A 20,472-nucleotide genomic window follows, 5' to 3' on the forward strand; every position below is an offset into this window, starting at 1 on the left:
GTGTAAAAATTATTCTGTCAATACATGGATTCTGTCAATACAAAGTTATTATTAAATAAAATAAAATTTAAAAAAAATGAAGCAATGCTACTCTTATCATCCTTCACCATATTCTTTCTTAAAGTTTTACAGAGAAATTTATATTATAAAAAAGTATCACCCTTGGTTGTTATATTTCTCTGCTTGTCAAGTTAGTTATAGTGACTATAGTGCTCTTTAGACTCATTTGGCCTATCCAGTTGGGTAACTGATTTATATTTAAATTTTTAAAGAAAATTATCATAATCATTGTCAAAATCTTTTGTTCTGCTTATATTCCATACATGCCATTTCTGGCATCAAAAATTTATTTAAATAAATCAAGCTAGAATTGTTTTAAATAAATGTCATATTTTTTTTCTTTCTTTTATCTTTGTACTAATTTTGTTCTTAACAGACACATATTTTAAAATAGCAGAACATTTTCTTTAAAAATGTGAGACAAGTAATATGAGTATTTTCTGCCGCATTTTGCAGGCAAGAACACAGAAGTTTTAGGGGAAGCTAATTGATGTAGTGGATAGAGTACCAGCCCTGAAGTCAGGAGGACCTGAGTTCAAATATGGTCTCAGACATTTACCACTTCTGGTCTGTGTGACACCTGAGCACGTTACTCATATTAATTTGAATATCACAGTAAAAGATGTGCTTCAGGAGGAGGAGGAGGAGGAAAAGGAGGAGGAGGAGGAAGAGGAGGAAGAGGAGGAGGAGGAGGAGGAGGAGGAGGAGGAGGAGGAGGAGAAAGAAGAAGAAGAAGAAGAAGAAGAAGAAGAAGAAGAAGAAGAAGAAGAAGAAGAAGAAGAAGAAAAGGAAGAGGAGGAGGAGGAGGAAGAGAAGGAGGAAGAGGAGGAGGAGAAGAGGAGGAAGAGGAGGAGGAGGAAGAGGAGGAAGAAGAGGAGGAGAAAGAGGAGGAGGAGGAGAAAGAGGAGGAAGAAGAGGAGGAGAAAGAGGAAGAGGAGGAGAAAGAGGAGGAGGAAGAGAAGGAGGAAGAAGAGGAGGAGGAGGAAGACACATTGAGGCAGGTAATTCTAGGTAGTCACTAAACAAGTAACAATTAAGTGTTTATTATGTATCATTGTGTTTATTATGTATCATTGTTGTTCCACCTTTTTGTCAGATACTTTGAAACCTTATCTGGAATTTCTTGGCAGAGATCCTGAAGTTGTTTGCCATTTTCTTCTCCAACTCATTTTACAGATGAGGAAACTGAGGCAAAAAGAGTTAAGTGACTTGTCTAGAGCCACACTGTTACTAAATGAGTGAGGTCAAATTTGAATTCAGAAAAAGGAGTCTTTTTGACTGCAGATCCAGTGCTCTGTCCTCTGCACTACCTCTACCTGCCTTATAATGTATCTGGCACTGTGTTAGTCAATGCTGATACTGAGAAAGAAGTGAGATAGTAACTGTTCTTGAAGAACTTAAATATTAATGGAAAAGACAGTGGAGACAAAAGCACTGACACAAAGAAAGAGACAGATAGAGACAAAGACAGAGACAAATATATGTATATATAGAATATATGCAAGATGAATATAAGGTGGTTATTCAAGGGAGGAAGGAGAAGGGAAGATCAGCTCCAGAGTCCTTGCTGAGTCTTGAAGAAAAAAAGTGATTCCATGAGACAGAAGTAAGGCGGGAGGTAACATAACAATAATAATGTTCTCTGACAAAGATTCAATCTCTACCAAAAAAGGGATGTATCAGGCTGTGTTTGCTTATTTTTAATAAAATTTGAAGATCAGAAGTACTATCACAAAGGTCTAAATTTGTCCTTTTCTTTTCTATTCCAAAGCCCACTCATCCTCCTAAGAACTCTATCAACATGAAGGTAAAATTGCAAGAAGATTTGCATTCTTCGCCTTGGGCTCCTTGGGGAAAGTATCAAATCAAAATATATGTTCTTTGAAATACTTGTTTCAAGTTCTAAAAGCTATATAAGGAATAACCTCTAACAAAGAAGCCATTCCTCTAATCCAGCTCCATAGCATTGAGGCATTCTTTTTCATTTCAGATCCTTGTGTGTGCTTTTTAAAAAGGATATTAAATCAAATTCATCCTATGGTAATTTCCAACTTCCATTCAAAGTCAATATTAATAATTTAAGAAAAGAAATGACTCTACAAAGACTCTTTTCTGTTTGTGTCTAAACTCCCAAGGGTGGGTACTCATCTTCTAGTTAATGGAGGTACTAACATTAATGAACAAAACAGAAACTACAAACATCCATTTTCCTGCTGCCTTTGACTAGTCATCAGTTCAATCTGCATCATAAAATACAAACACTGCTTCTGACCATAACAACATTCTTCATTCAGCTGATCTTAAAGAAATTAAGAGCTGTACAAGATGAGATATGAGTAGATAGGGTACACTATGAAACAAATGTATCAAAGTAAATATGTAACCAATAAAATAATTCTGTGATCTTTTCTCCCAGTAGCATTCATATATAACTGCATCTTAATATAAAATATTTTAGGATTATTATTGTTACTACTACTATAATCATTATTATTATTAGCTCTAAATCTATGATTTTTTCAATGTAAAGAAATCCCCTCCCCTAAAAGAAATCAGAAATTGCTGTGCTCCCTGTGGTATTAGCAAATTTCCTGAGGTACTTAGAAGTAGCTCAGCAATGATTATAGAGCTAATATGTGTCAAGACAAGACTTGAACCTAGATCTTTGTGACTTTGGGGTCTGTCCTCTATGCATGATGCCATATTTCTTTCTTCTAAATGTAAAGTAATAATCTTAAATCATCATCACCATTCATGTAGATTGATTTATTATTAGGTGTCATATGGAGACCTAGCAAACTTCTTTATATAAAAGATATATGCTATAAATTCAAGCACCTTAAAAATCAACCAACCAACCAACCAATGAACATTTATTATACAAACCCACACTCCTTATTATAGGTGTGGCTCTATATTCACTTGCCCTAAATTCTCTGCTAGGGTCTACTAAAGAACATGACAGTGTCAGTAGGAGTTATATCTAATAGAGATTAGTTAAGGAAGGTTATATTTAGGTATATGTTTATTGCTTGATGGAGGTGTCCTTTGAAGTGAAGATTAGAATTTCAATAAGAAACAATTGGGGTGATATTATTCTAGGCCCAAATAACAGCTCTAGAAAAGTATGGTTCAAGGGGGATATCTGGTCAATAACGAGAATGCAAAATGCAGCAAAAGAGCAAAAGACAAATAGAGCTTTGCTCTGGGGCTGGAGAAAGCCATTTCCAGCTACTACATTCCTTTAATGATCCTTGTATCCTGGGCAAGTCACTTAACCCTTTTTGCCTCAATTTCTTTAAAAAATGAGCTAGAGAAAGAAATGGGAAACCATGCGAATATTTTTGCCAAGAAAACTCCAAACAGAGTATTGAAAAGTCAGATGTGACTGAAACAAAAGAACAACAAAACTTTATAGAGGACAGGATTTTTTATATTAGGGCAGTAGGAAGTGTCCTTTGTGATGCTATGCCACTACCCAACACTCAACTGTTTTAGCTACTTATGGTACTGGCAAAAAGTTCACAAAAGGGAATATAGAGCAGGGTTTTAAGAAAATGTGAGGAATTAACTTCTATTATGGATGCCTTTGAATAATGATGGATTAAGGATTTTTGATACCTTTTATTTTATTTTGGACATAATGAATCACTGAAAATATTTTAGAGAGGGAATAACATAACCAGACCTGCACTGTAGAACTTTTATATAACAGCTGGTTATAAAATGGTTTGAAGAAGATAGAACCTGGAGACAAGAAGACAATTCCTCCTTTCTAGATTCAACTAAAATGCTGCCTTCTCTTCGAAGCTTCTGTTAATCCTCCTTGTTTCTTTTTCTCCACTACCACTACCTACTCCAGCTTATAGTTATTTCATCCTCTTCAAGTTTCTCTTAGATTTCCTTATAATTATTTTCATCCTCTTTTCATTACAGTTATTCCCTTTCCCCTAGCTGATTATCCCAAGTTTTTATCTTATACCACAAATAGGTTCTTAATAAATGCTTCTTAAATTAGATCAAACTCATGACTTGGTGAGGTGCAGTCAATATTGTTCAGATGAGAGGTAATAAGACTAGGCAAGGAGACAACCACATAGGAAGGGGATGGCTGGATACACAAATGTCATAAAGGCATGGATTTAAAAATTGTCTCTGACACTTTATTAGTTGAATTAACATGTAAGTTAACTTTTCTCAATCTGTTTCCTTATTTATACAATGACAAAATGCTTGCAGCATCTACTCACAGTGTTTCAGAGCCCAAGTTAAATAATGTATATAAAGTATCATAAAATGCTAATTATTAATAGTGACAATATTTAAAAACAGGAGACATAAGGGATAAAAAGATTATTTTTATTACATTGTTATTTCATCATATTTATGTGTAATATATTTTGGAGGAGTTACAATACCTTTATATACAAATTCCTGATATTCTTGAAAACCCTAGAGAAACTTAATATACTATAGTTCTAATTGATGAAAATTTAATACTTCCTATGGAATAAAATTAAGAGAATCTGATTAATTGAACAACTTGGAAGTTCTGGTACAAGCTTTGGAAGAAATGTAGTCTGATTTAGAGAGGTCTTTCTTTTATTATAAGTTCCAACATGATTCATAGATGGCTACAGTACGTATCCCTCCATCCTACAGGAAAACTAATTCATTTTGCATTTATAAGTCACCAGAAAATTCTCTTTGTTTCACTTCTTTTCAGATTTGCATAGCCTGAATTAATATTTCAATAACCCTCTTGAAGAAGGTTTAGACCCATTCTACATCAATGTAGCATTCTTTATGCAGAAGTGCATAACACACTCTTTCAAGACACAGATTGCTTTTCACAGATAATGTAGTATACTTAATCATGTATAAAGGAGAACTTCTGATATGCACATTAAAGAAGTAACTATCTCTATCATGCACAAATTACTTTCTTCAATAATAGCCAAAACCTTGTTAAAATGCAATGAACGTACACATGATAGACAGGCACATCTATCAAAACCTTACTGTCCCCTATCCCCAAAATACACACATACATGTTAATTCCAGTTGCAGTTTTTCCTGCCATGGCACAGTAATTCAAAAGTCGTAGAATATATTTTTGAAAATCTGAGAATTTCCCATCAAAGATCACCCATATACTTATATTTCAGAAATTTTATGTAATCATTTTGCATCAGACCAAGAAAAATGTTAATGATAAGAGTTTGCATTTATTTAAAAAAAATAATTCAAAGCAAAAAGTCAATTAAAAATTCTAATGCTGATAATAAATGAGTTAATAAATATTAACATTAATATTGTTTATAACCTTTGCAAAGTTTTTCATAATGAAGCAAGGAAATGTTGAAGTTCAAATTTGCTTCCCTAAAAAACCTTAGTATATAAGCAGGAATAAATGAAGTGAATTTTCATTTTCAATACATTTATTTACTATACGTACAACATATATTCTCATTATTATAAAAATCAATGTTTATATAGAACAGGTAAAGCTGAGTTTGAATCCTGTCATAGACACTTACTAGCTATGTAATCATGGGCAAATAATTTAACCTTTCTCAGTTTTGGTTTTTTCATATATAAAATTGGGATAATAATAGCATCTAACTTATAAGATTGTCATAAGGACAAATAAGATAATACATGTAAAGTACTTTGCAAATTTAAAAACACAAGACATATGTTAGCTATTATTAATAATTATAAATTAATTCAATATCAATTTAATAAACTTTTTGTTCATGACCATGAAGCAAGGGATTTTTAATATATACATAAATTCTCCTAAGAAATTAGGAAAGAGACTTTCAAAGAAATTTGGGAAAACATATATGAACTGATGTATATTAAAGTAAGCAGAATCAGTAGAATAATTTAGAGTATATCAATAACAATGCATAAACAATTTTGTAAAACTTAAGAACTCTGATCAATGAAATGATCAACTATGATTCTAGAGGATCAAAGATGGACAATACTACCTACCATTAATCAGAAAGCTAAGGAATGAAATATTCAGAACAAGATGCATATTTTTAGATTTGGTCAACATAGGAAATTGTTTTGATTGGATACATATTTGTTACATGAATTTTTTTTTACTTTTTTAGATAAAAGGGGAAAAATAAATGTTTGATATATATATATATATATATATATATATATATATATATATTTTAAATTCTTTAGTCTCATTCCCATTGTTTAAGTATTACTTGAATACTCTGCCATCATAACTATATTATAAGGTATAATAAAGAAAATTAGGCTGAGAGATAGGGGAAATAAAATTCCTGCCTTGAAGAGCTCAATTGAAAACATAAATTTATCTTATTTGACATGGATTCTACCTGGAGTATTCTACTTTATCTCAGCTTATCACTTACAGTGAGTAAGTACAATAAATAAGAACAGTAAGTAAGCATAGGTTTTAACTCTGATAGTGGAACTTCTATTTTCCTGATCAATTATGCCAAGCATAATTTGAACTGTATAAGGAACTTCTCACTCACTACTGCCCAGAATATTCCCTTCTTACCTTACCTTATAAATATAATTCCCTGAAAATAAATCACAATTGCTAAGAACCACTGAATTATTCCTGAAGCAAATGAGAAGCAATTTCAGCACAACTGTCATGTTTTCTCTTCCAGAATTTGGAGAAAAGTTGAGATTTTATTTTTAAAAATTGGATAATTCTAGGATTTTTTTTTTGCTCTTGATTCCCTGCAGTTAATTTTTCTTAAAATTTATCAACAGGCTATTTAAATAGATTTGCCAGGTGCGCCTAATTTCTTAAATCATTTTTCCTGATTATATATAAAGCAAAATTTTAAGTGTTAGGTTTTTTCCAATTTTGAGTCCTTTCTTTCCTTCTCTCCCTCCTTTGAGAAAGTAAGAAATCTGATGCAGATCATATAAATGCAGTCATGCAAAACATTTTCATATTAACTACATTGCAAAAGAAAATCCAAAACAAAAAACCCAAGAACAATAAATATATATTATAATTCTTCAATCTCTATTATATTATGCTTCAATCTCTATTAAGACTGAATCAGTTATTTCTCTCGAGATGTGTTGGAATCCTTACTAACTGCTAAGTAATTAGAGTTGATCTAATCTTACAAGAAGATGTTTTGGGCAGAACCTGAAACAAGGTACTAAGTAGAACTACCCATAATCCCTCTCTCTGGAAGGAGCATAAATAGGCCAATGGGCCAGTCGGAGAGTTCTTCAGAGAGGAAGACGCTACAAGTCGAGATTTCACTGGAATGACATGAAGAGCGGTGCTGGCTCTGGAGGCTGAAGAAAGCAGAGGCAGAAGCAAAGGACAAAGCGGCAAGAGCTCTTGGAACCAAGCAGAGAGATAGGCCTCTAAGCTAACCGGGCTATATTGGAAACAATAAAAGATCTGAACTTTTATCACCTGGCTGCATTTTGAGAAGAAAAACATTACAACATTTTGGCGCCCTGAACGTGGGGCTGACAGAACCCTTCAGTGGATTTCAGTGGAAAAGCTACGATCCTGATTCAAGTGGAAAAGCCTCTGATCCGGATCCAGTGGAAAAGACTCTTCAACCCAGAAATTAGAGTGAGTACAACAAAGAAATTTTGTTAAAAGAGTTAAAGTAGAATTTAAGCTAAGATGGGACAGATATTTAGAAAACAGCCTGTTTCTGTTCAAGGAAAATGTTTAGAGAGCATTGTCAAAATTATGGAAAGCCAAGGTTTAATTATAAGTTTACAGCAAATCACTGAACTTTTACAAACTGTAAAGGACATATGTCCTTGTTTCTCTCTTGATAAGGAATTAGATCTAAATGAATGGAAATTGGTTGGAGAGGATCTTTGTCAATTCTATGATAAAAATGGGCCTAACTCAATAATTAATACATATAATGTAATACAATTGGCTATAAGAAGTTATTTAAGTGATAGAATGATGAAAAGGAAAGTACAGGAGGAAGTACCAACTTTACTAGGTGAAAAGGAGGACAAATCAGATGAGAATGGAGTTAATTACAATTCTGAGTATGATACTTCACAGAAGGAGGAATTAGGTGATTCCACATCTCATGACCCTCCCCCCGCAATTAACCCTTCATGGGTAGAACAAGGGGGAGGGAGAGAGACAGAAACACAGTCAGCTTCTCCTGTAAAGCAGAATTTGACAAGATTAGAAAAAGCATTAATTAAAGCAAAAAATGAAGGAGAAGATATATCTGATTTTATAAATGCATATCCTGTGATTGAAGAGCTCAACTCCTCAGGTCAAAAAGAGAGAAAATACACTCCTTTTAATTTGGGACGCAATAGGCAAAAAGGAGCTGTTGTACAAATCACTTTTGACCAACTAGCTGGTGAAGGTCAGTATGCAGAGAGTTCAGAACAGATTTATTATCCCATAACAGTCTATGAGCAAATTTCTAAGGCTGCAATAAAAGCTTGGAATTCTCTCCCTGGACAGAAAGATGGAAGTAATGCTTTCACAAAAATAGAGCAAGGTCCCAATGAACCTTTTGCAGATTTTGTGGGACGTTTACAAACAGCTGTAATAAGAACCATTGGAGACAATGCAGCAACAGAAATAATGACTAGACATTTGGCTAAGGAAAATGCCAATGAGATTTGCAAGAGAATTATATGGGGGCTAGACAAAAATGCTCCTTTAGAAGAAATCATTAGATGCTGTGCCACAGTGGGCACAAATGCTTATTATGCCCAGACTATGATGAACAAGGAAAGACAAGGTCCTTCTTGGCAGAGGAATTCTAGAGAAACTCGTCGATGTTTTCAGTGCAGAAAAATTGGACATTTGAGAGCTCATTGTAGATATGGAGATAGAGTGAGAAGACAGGGTGAGAGAAAACCTAAAACCCCATGTCCAAAATGTAACCGAGGCTTTCACTGGGCCTCTAAATGTATATTGACCCAGAGGAATGAGAGGCAGGGCCAGCTCTAAAGTATCAATCAAAGGATAGGTGGGGCATGATAGCAGCTGAGGTTACACCCAGAGAGACTTTAGAAATTCAGAACTCTGATGTCATCAACCAACAGAAAAGCAATCAGGATTACAGTTGGGAAGAATACAGGCCTTTTAAGACAACAAGACAATATCCAATGCAAACAGCTCCAATGTAATTACCAGATGATGAGGAGAAATCCCAAAAGTGGTAAACAGAAGAGAAGTAGATAGATTAACTGCTTGGGGAAGAGGATCTGCTTATATTTCCACTGATGAAGAAAGAATCAGATGGCCGACAATGAGACTGTCAAAAGGACTCTTAAAATCTTCAGAAATCTTTGAATTTCCTAACACAAGATGAAACTATTTCAGTTCCTGAAAAACCAGCAAGAATCATTGGGTTCCTTAAGATGAAAAATTGTTGATGAGACTTTTTGCAGTACTTCAGAGCTTACAGGAACTATTGGATTCCTGGCATATGAACTAATGGACAATGGAATCCTATTGGACTGTTTCTAGGACTTATGGACATGTGTAAATTTTCAGGATGATATTATTGTTCTGTACATTACTACTAGCCTGTGTTATATTGCTATGTGCTTATGTAAATTATGTATAATGCCTCCCATATTGATGGATTTATGTATACCATGTATATCTATTACAAAGTTCTGGCCCATATTGATGGATTTATGTGTACCCCCTCAGAAACCCCCTATGTTTTAAAACAAAAGAAAGGGGGAGATGTTGGAATCCTTACTAACTGCTAAGTAATTAGAGTTGATCTAATCTTACAAGAAGATGTTTTGGGCAGAACCTGAAACAAGGTACTAAGTAGAACTACCCATAATCCCTCTCTCTGGAAGGAGCATAAATAGGCCAATGGGCCAGTCGGAGAGTTCTTCAGAGAGGAAGACGCTACAAGTCGAGATTTCACTGGAATGACATGAAGAGCGGTGCTGGCTCTGGAGGCTGAAGAAAGCAGAGGCAGAAGCAAAGGACAAAGCGGCAAGAGCTCTTGGAACCAAGCAGAGAGATAGGCCTCTAAGCTAACCGGGCTATATTGGAAACAATAAAAGATCTGAACTTTTATCACCTGGCTGCATTTTGAGAAGAAAAACATTACAACAGAGATGGAAAACAGATTTCATCAAAAGTCCTTTGGAATTTACTCAGATCATTGTATTGTTGAGAACTAAGTCATTTACTATTATTCATCATATAATATTGCTGTTACCAGGTATGATTTTCTCCTGGTTCTACTCATATCATTTTGAATAAGTTTTGTAGGTCCTCCCAGGACTTTCTGAAAGCCTACTGCTATTCACTTTGGGTAGAGCACTCACAGGTATTACTGGACCTAGATGGCTCCAGAGTAGAGAGTAAGCTGGTGACTCTGCTTTGCCCTCTGTCACTTAAATCCAATTCACCTGAAAGTCATGGTATCATCTTCTAGATGCCACAGTCCTCTTCAAGAATGAAAGATAAATAACAACTTGGGAGTAGTAACAGTTTCTCCACTGGGGACCCAATTGGCCAGTCCCACTTGGGCAACACAGCTCCTTCCTCCCTCTTTAATTCTCTCCCTTCCTCCCTTCCTCATTTTCTCCCTTCCTCTCTTCCTTCTTTTCTTATTTCCCTTTTCCTTCCTTTTTTCCTCCCTCCCTCCTTCCCTCCCTTCCTTCTTTCTTTCCTTCCTTCTTTCCTTCTTATCTTCCTTCCTTTGTTCCTTCCTACCTTCCCACTTTTTTTTTTCATCTGTGGGTCTGCCAACATTTCATTACTATGGTCATTTAATGCAGAATGTTATGTACTAAACTGTTTCAGTGATCCACCACTCTAATTCTTAGCTAGTATCATATAATTATTTTTTGATAATTATTGCTTTGTAATATAGTTTGAGATTTGGTCCTTCTAAGACATCTTCTTTTATTTTTCTTTTCATAGATTCCTTTGATATTCTTAACCTTTTGTTATTTTTCTAGTTCAATAAAATACTTCTTTAGTACTTTGATTAGTATGGCACTGAGTAAGTAGAATTGTCATTTTTATTATATGGCTTTTTATATTTATTCATATTTATTATATATAGCTTGATCAACCCATAAGCAATTAATATTTCTACAATTGTTTAGATATGACTTTATTTGTATGAAAAGTATGTATATGTAACTATGTTCATATAATTCCTGGGTTTCTCTTGTCAGGTAAACTCCCAAGCATTTTATATTGTCTGCAGTAAATTTAAATAGAATTTCTTTATCTTCATGCTATACTTTGTTAGTAACACACACACACACACACACACACACACACACACACACACATGCTAATGATTTAGGTAGGTTTATTTTATATCCTATAAGTTTGCTGAATTGTAAATTATTTCAACAAGTTTTTTAGTTGATTCTCTAGTACTCTGTAAGTATGCCATCATATCATTTTAAAGAATAATAGTTTTATTTCCTCGTTGCCTATTCTAATCCCTTCAATTTCTTTTTCTTGACTTGTTGTTATAGCTAACATTTCTATAATTATATTGAATAAATCATTTTTAAACAAATACATTTAAAATTAAAATACCAGATATTTCTTCTATTTATTTACAAATCCTCTTGAAACAGAAATTGTTTTTATCATATAAAAAAATAAACTGATAAAGCAATTACAAGTCAATAAAAATGAAATTCAATAGGGATAAATATAAAGTTTTGCACTTGAGAAGAACAAAAAACTTCACAAGCAGAAGACAGGAAGTCAATTTTTTAATGAACAATTAAAAAATTGTTCTGAAAAAGATGTTCATTGGTGCAACAAGGTGTAGTGAGTTGTAATTTCATTAAGTTAGAAGCCCAATGTAGTAGTCAAAAATGTTAATGTGATTTTTGGCTTCATTATGAAAGGCATATTTCTAGGCATACAGAGGTAATAGTTTGTATTCTGCCCTGGTTAGATCCATATTTATAGATTTCTGGGAACCATAGATTAAAAAGGACATTGATAAGTTAGAAAATATCCAGACGAGGTAAATAAGGATGCTGATGTATGTTGTATCTATATAAGATGATGATTGGTTTGTTCTATCTTATGTATATGTGTAGCCTAAGGATTCAATGAAAAGCCAACTTAATTTTGGCTTTAGTTTTCATTATATCATTATTTAAAGGCTATGGCATTCTTCTATATTTATTTTCAGTTACCTGATCTTGATACCATTTTGTATACACAACTTCAAAAATTCAGAGCTGGTCAGTAACTTTCCTTTGCATCCACATAAATCTCTTTATAAAATTTCCCTTTCCTCCCTCATTATAATAAATTTGTGTCATCATTCTTGAGTATACTCTTTGAGCTAATTCAGTTAAAAGCAACATCATCCCTTCAAACTTAGTAATCTTGGATTCTTTCCTCCCTCAGACCCATCATATATAATTGGTTGTAAAGTCTTATCTATTCTGTTTCTGCACATCTCTTCTTTTGTTAATGTTCTTGTCCTCCTTAAAATATCATGGATATAGTATTTACCTTTGTATGTATGGTATTCCCCTAGGGAAATGAAAGACATAAAGGGCAGTTACTGTTTTTCCTTCTGTTTTTATTTCAACACTTAGCATGGTATATTTCAATAATTATTTGTTAAATTGAATTGAATTGAATTGAATTGCACTTTACCTATTCTTTCTGTTAATCTTTGAAACTCTTACTTTTAGAAGTATAAAGTATGGTGATTTTCTAGCAGTCTTTGTTGAATAGTGAGTCCTTACCCAAATAGTTGGGTTTACTTGGTTATAATTACTATAATTACTATACTACATTAATTTGCTTCTGGATCTTGAACCTATTCTACTGATGTTTTTCTATTTTTTAACTAACATCAAATAATTTTGATGATTACTTGCTTTTTAGTACATTTAGAGATCTAATACCATAATGAGGAGAAAAAGAAGGATAGGAACATGCTTATCATCATTCCCCATGAAATTCTTTACTTTTTGTTCCTTAAGAAGAATGTAGCTATTGTTTTTTCTAATAATTTTGGTTGTCTGATTGGTATGGCATTAAATCTGTACTTTAATCTGGATGTTATTGTCATTTTGTACTTACTAGCCATGGCCCAACCATGAGAAATTAGAATTATTACAATTATTTTGGTCACTTTATTTTTTTAAGATTTTGAGGTTATATTAGTGGACTCTCAAATATTTGTACATTCTTGAGCTATTTTGGCATTTTTTTTCTGATTCTTTTTGGTGGCTTATTTGGGTAATATATAGAATATTTGTAATATATAGAAAATCTCATGATTGTTGAAGTTATTTAATCCTGCTATTTTAATGAAGCTTTTGTTTCAATTACTTAGTTACTTTTACTCTTGTCAGAGATCTTAATTGGCTATGTGTTTTTTAAAAATTTGGCTGAGACATAATAAACTCTATTCCAGTGCCTCACTTAAACAGTATGAATCTCTCAAGCACATTTCTTATAAATAACATACAATTGGATTCTGCTTATTCATTCTGGTACCTTCTATTATATGAGCAAACTCATCCATTGCACAGTCATAATTATGATTGTTAATAATAGCTTTCCCTCCATTTTATCCACTAATATTTTTTCTCTTGTTTTTCCCACCTCTAAATCCTTTATTATAAACATTAAGAAGGTAATGAAAGGGCCGTTAGTGGTCTAAAATTTAAATTCTCCATACGTATTCTTCTGCTCCTCATGAGTTCAAATCTGGCCTCAGATGGTGGTATGATCCTGGCAAGTCACTAACCTCCTCCTGCCTCAGTTCCCTCAACTGTAAATGAGAATAAAAGTAATACTCACCTATGGTTGATATGAGAATCAAATAATATAATTTTATATATAAAGCACTGTGCAAAGTAACTAAAACATATTAAGTGCTTAAGAAATACTTATGTCCTTTTCTTCCTTCTTTCCTGTCTTTTCAATCAAATCCTGGCTCTAATTACTGGTTCTTATACTTTCTTTCTCTCCTTTTAATCTATCCTTTGTGATGTACTTTTCAGAGATGAAGTTTAGTTGCTCCCTTGTAAACTCCTCTCTCAACTTTCCCTATTCCTGCCTTCACATTTGATTTTATTAAAGGTTTATTTTCCCCTATGAAATTATGTTTTCCAGTAAAAGTTATTATTGGTTATTGAGAAGGAGAAACAACACTAAATGAAAATGGACCACTTGTATACGGAATACATATGTATTAGCAGTGACAATTTTGAGGGCAATAATGAAATTTCTTGACAATCATGTCAAGAAATCTAAAAGAAGAAAGGATGCCAAATGCTTGGGAAAATTGTGTGCCTTATCCTTTACCAAAATGAAAATGTCTAAGAGCATCCAATTATTGAGTTAAAATGTATACTTTCCATCACTGTAAGCTTTTACAAGAATACTACATCTCTATTGAAGGTAATATCAATGAAGGTATGGGGGAAAAAAGAAACTGGCAGATTACACTTGTAAAATCAGCAGACCACATCTTTAAAATCACACCTTTTAAAGATATGCAGACAAGATCATACTTTGGTTATTATTTTTGATAACAAAAATGTATTTGATTAAGTAGAGCAATACACAGCCTCAGGACTCTCCTCCAACAAGGTATTTCCCATGCAAATTACATATGTCAAAATTATATAGATTCCTGGAGAAATAGAGCAAGAGAATTAATTTTTATAAGTGAAGAATAAAACAAGAAAGGTGAGTGCTATCTCAAAGATGTCATAGTCTTGGAGGATATCCATCACAAAGTCCAAATGGAACAGAGTAATGGAAGGTCTCCAAATTTTCTGATGGTGCAGGTGATACTGTACTAATTGTGTCAAGTCCTAGAACATTGAAGAGCTTCTTAAATGAGATTCATAATCACTCAGAAGATTTTAGTCTAACTATTCATAATACAAAAGCCAAATAAATGAAGAATGGTTATTGTCCAAATTATGATATGCAGATAGGTAGATAACCTATATTACTCATTTATTAGTAAATGGACTCAGGATAAAATAGACAAATAGATAATGAGCTGGGTCCTGAAATAAACAGTAGATAGAAAATAAGTTGGATTGTCTGGAAAATTATGCTTTTAATAATCCCAAGCATTTCCCAGAAACAAAGGCCTGTCTTTTTAATATCAATATTTGTGTGATGTAACATTACTATGAGTCATGAATCATCATAATTGTGATCTAAATTACAGTTGTGGCTCTTCCCAAACACAACAGAGAGGTTCATCAAGGATGTAGAATTGATATGAAAAAACCATCAGTGTGCTCTATGTCCATAAAGGAAAGTATGAATCATTTTTGTAAATTTATCAATAGGAGGTCTAGCAATTGGAGAGCTTGGGTATGCTACTGGTACCCACACAAAGATAAGAAAAGTAGATAAAAACTATAAGCATGCTGATTTTACTCCTCAGGAAGGATTTGTGAGGGGATATGGATAATAGTAGAATAAGATGAGAGGTTATGGATGAAGGAAGCACCAACAATAATAAGATCCCTAACTGTATCATAGAATTAGTTAAGGATCAAAGTACCCTTTATGATATTCCAGTTATCATTCACAGTTCCTAAAATGTCAATCAAATTTAGACATTTATATTTACCACCAAATGTTGAGATCTTTAGTTCTCTTCATATGATACTTGTACCATTATGGATAATAAAAATATTGAACTCTAATACTGAATTTAGGAATGACAGTCTTTACCTATCAATTTCTATGAGCCACTAAACATATGTAGAAATTTTCTTTTTTGCTCTACTCTCTTTCTTAAAAACATCTTGTAATATTCTGTTTTCTCCACTTAATCTTTCTTCTGTATATATAGACTAATAATTTTCCCATTTCAACCCCTCACATATTTCTCGAAATTTATGAATACTTATACACAATCCCTACTATGAATAATAATTATTTATCCAATTCAGTATTCATTCATTTATCTTCAGCAGTGTTTACTCCTTGCTCTATTTTTTAAAATATGGAATATGAGATAAAGCATAGCACGGCAGTTAGAAATTTGGCTTTGGAGTTAAAAAAGACTTTTGGGTTCAAGTCCTTGGATTCATGTTGGATTCTGAGACCAGGCAAGTTAGGCCACAGAGAGGGATAGAGAGACAGACAGACAAAGATACACAGAAATAGAGACAGAGACAAGAAAAGAAAGAAGAAGAAAGAGAGATGTTGAGAAACTCAAAAGACAGATTTTGACAACTTCAAAACTTTATGTAGTTTTGTAGTTAAGTAGTAGCCCTGCTACTAATACTTCCTCTGATATTCTAGAAAACAGAGACGTAAATAAGCATGATATTTTGGAAAATTCTGACACTTCCCAATTGAGTGATGATAGATAAATTGCTCATCATCCAAAAAGTACAGATGATTCTAGCATTTGCAAATCTATTTCAAAAAAGCGTTGCAAATAATATACTTTGTACATCTTAAAATTCTACTTAAATATAAACTATTATTTTTTATTAAGAGATCTCTTAGAAATTATCATCATACATAGTATCATGAAGGATCAGTGCTTTCTCCTAACTCTAGCTTGGAACAGAGACATTAAACTAGTCCCAATTTGGTCTAGATATCATGGACCACGTCTATCTAACTTTGTAGTTAGATGATACAGAATGTTACTTGACAACTGTGAATCTTACCAAAATAATATTATATCTATTGTGATATTATTGCAATATTTTACAATTGTAATATTTACACCTAATTAGAGCTAAAAAAGAGAAATTAACTATCTTGTCCATACAACTCCTTTTCTTATGTTTACACTGTGCTAAATAGATTATTTAATCTCTTTAGTCTATTTCTATAGCCAAAGAATGAATCAGTTGAACTAAATGATTTCTAAGGTCTTTTCCAGTTTTAAAATTCTATCAGACTTTAAAGTCATATGTATTATATAATGAATATGGAACTATGTTATATATTATGTACTTCAAAGGGCTATACCATGATGTCTTCAGAGATTTTCTTTTCTTCTTATGTTGTAGATATTCTTGTTTCCCAGTTGTGGTGATAATTGCATACTAAATGGGAATAATTTTTCTGAAGAAGAAGAGATTACAAAAATCTATAGAGAAAAAGGATGGGGCTAATTTTATTTTTTCATCAGACAATGAACTTTTGCCTTGTCTTTAAGAATTTATTTTAAGTGGCAGTCATAGCATTAAAGCATTTATGATCATGTTAGTGACAATGTGGTAGACATTCTAAAATTCTATGTTCCCACTTTTCCATATCATCACCCTAAATGCTACTTACTACTTACTCATCTTCCAAAGACAGGCTAGGTCCCTCCCACCAACCTAAGTTTTCACTCATCTATTTTGTATAATCTCTTTTCTTTGCTATTCATGTGCTTCTTTTCTTAGTTTTCATACTCACTGTCTTTCTCCAACCTTTTCTCTAGTATTTCTCCTTTGCTGTGGAGCAGACCAGCAGTCAAAAGGCCTAAATTCCAGATCTAAGGCATCACTTATCATATAGGTGTGGGCAAGACAATCTCTATGGCTTCTTAATTTGCAAAACAAAGATGATCATCATTCTTTCTGTACATTCCTTAGAGGGTTGTAGAAAGGGACAACAAATGAAGGTAAAAGATTTCTGGAAAGTGTAAAAAGTTGCATCCACATATAGGACTATCACTGATTTTTCCTTTTCCTCTCTTTACTACTTTCCTTACTTATCCTTTTCTCCTTTATAGTTCTCTGTTTTTAAACTTTTCTCCCTTGCCCTTGGATTCCTTCTCATTTTCCTTTTGAATTCATTCATCTTTTTTTTTCCTTTCTTTTTTCCTTCTTCTATTGTGGATATGTTCCTCTTTCTATCTCTAGAATAGGAATAGAGCCTATGTTTTCTGTGTCTTCACTAAGCTCTCAAATTGGTCTTCCAAAAAAAAAATGTCTGAATATATCCCTATGCACCATTTCCATAAACATCAGTGATTAACTATTACATTCAGGATCAAATATAAAATCATTTGTTTGGCTTTCAAAGCCTTTTATAATCTACCTGGCCCCTTCCGATCTTTCTTTTCTTGAATTTTATTGTTTTATTTGTACTCTGTGATCCAAGTGACGTTTACCTCCTTGCTGTCCAATGAACAAGATACTTCATCTCCTGACTCAATTTTCACTGGTTTGTCTCAGATCTGAAACTTTTCCTTTTTTATCTTTATTCCCTGGTTTCCCTGGCTTCCTTCAAGTCTCAGCTAAAATTCCATTTCCATTCTTTTTTACTGTTCATGTCTTTTCTCTGAGATTATCTCTTTGTACAAAGTTGATGGCATTCTGTCTCGACTATGAGCTCTTGGAGATTGAGACTATGCTGAATCTTCTATGTCTAATACTTAGCAAACTGGCATATAGAAAGGACTTATTAAATGGTAGCCAATTAATTAGTTGTTCTATCAAAAGCTCCTAAAAATACTGGAAATCTACTGGGAACCCAACTAACTTTCTTTGTCTAGCTATTCAGTGTTCAGATTTGTTTTCATTTGTAGAATTGACCAAGAAACTAAATACTATCATTAAGGTTCTTGTGTCATGTGAGAATCAAGTAAGAGTGCCTACCACCAAGTTTAATAGTCAAAAAATAGAAACAAGTGATAGATTTGGCATCCAAATGTGACCTAATCAAGGGGAGCCAGAACATAGTCACTGAATCATTCCAGATTCTCAAGACACAGAAATTTTTCAAGCAAAGTATAATACATGTAACACATATATATGTGTGTGTGTACATTATATACACATACTTACATATTATACAAGCACATATATAAGTAGTTATGGTGTAAAGACCACATAGTAGATATAGTATCATATATTCCATGTATATCCATGATAACAACTCACAATTATATAGTATTTTAAAGTTCATGAAATACCTTCTCTAAATATAATATAGTAGCTAGATATGAAAGTTATCATGATGTGTGGATAGAGTTTGGGAATTAAAATCAGGAAAATATGAGTCTAAATCCTGCTTCTGACATTTATTAATCATAAAGTAATTACAAATTACATCACCTCTCAACTTCAACTTCCTCTTTTGTAATAAAATGGGGATAAGGTTACCTGTTGTGACTATATCATGGTATTATTGTGAAGCTCAAATAAGATAATGTATATTAAGCACTTTGCAGATTGTAAAGTAAGTTACTAAAATTACACTACAAGCTCATGTTGTTATACTATATGTGTATGCATAGTACACATAATATAAAGTAAAAAATAATTATATTTAAGTGTTTTTCTATTACTACTTTGATACTCATGAGATATTATCATTTAAATCTCAAAACTAATAAAGACATTTTATTTTATGATTACTCTAAAATAGATCACCTGGAAGTTGTCTTCTAGTGGCACTGTCCCATCTCTCTTGGATAGTCCTCAATAACACATTATAATGGGGCAGAAAAGGAACAGAATTATTATGAATAAGAGAATCTCATAAATGACTCAAGTAGTATTTGGTAAATGAAATATTTCTTAGAAAAGAAGAAACTATTAACAACACTTAAATAAGTTTGTCATATTTTTGCAACATGAAAATCCAGGTTAAATGAAATATACTAAAAATAGTGCTCTGACTTAAACATTTCATCCATAGGATGAAGTAGAAGAAAAAGAAAATTTTCTCATTTTTCTTCTTTTTCTCTCTTCTTACCATTCTTCTTTTAGCTAAATACTGTTATTGAGGCTCTTGTGAAATTCATATTTAAGAGACCAACAAAAAAGAGACAACATGCAAAAATTGAAATACATAGATATTTTCAGAAAGGGAATGTTTTTACAATGCTAATTTAAGGAATTATTAATAGATCAATGAGGTCAACAAGTTATCCTTCCTCAAAAAAGTCAATGTGAAACCTCTCTTTCCAAAGGCCCACATAAACTTCCTTTTTGGATGCCAACTTCAAAGACATATCCCCAGTAGTTGAAATCTTTTTATTTTTCAGTGCAAAAAAAAAATGCTATCTGCAACAATGAGTCATCTACTGCAGTTCAACAACACCCTGTCCTTTTCATGCTTCTGCAGCCCTTCAAAAGGAAAGTACTATATCTTTTAATGCCACGCATATATCCTATCACTGCCTAACTGCAAAACATAATTAATCCAGACCTTTTTATGCTTAATGAAACACCCTAAAAAAGACCATAGTATTGAGTTAAGCCTATTACATATATCTAGGAGGAAAAATAACCTTTCTTATTTTGCTCAGGTGCATTTTATTCATATTTTGGGGCTCAGTTATAACTACTGGTAAAGCAGACTACTTATACTAAGGAAAGCACATAGCCACCTGTTAGAATCATTTTTTTTTTAACTTTTTAAGGCATGAAATAGTTTGATTTCAAATCTGGTCTTTATCT

The 20,472-nt window shown here is 32.8% G+C and overlaps 1 protein-coding gene across 8 annotated transcripts in view; it reads right to left on the reverse strand.

Annotated features, from left to right (window-relative positions):
• PAM (peptidylglycine alpha-amidating monooxygenase) overlaps window positions 1-20,472 on the reverse strand; it is a 355,927-nt gene that overhangs the window by 213,105 nt on the left and 122,350 nt on the right. The gene's annotated exons all lie outside the window — the stretch shown is intronic.

The sequence above is a fragment of the Antechinus flavipes genome, chromosome 1, assembly GCF_016432865.1.
Source record: "Antechinus flavipes isolate AdamAnt ecotype Samford, QLD, Australia chromosome 1, AdamAnt_v2, whole genome shotgun sequence".
Taxonomy (NCBI): Eukaryota; Metazoa; Chordata; class Mammalia; order Dasyuromorphia; family Dasyuridae; genus Antechinus; species Antechinus flavipes.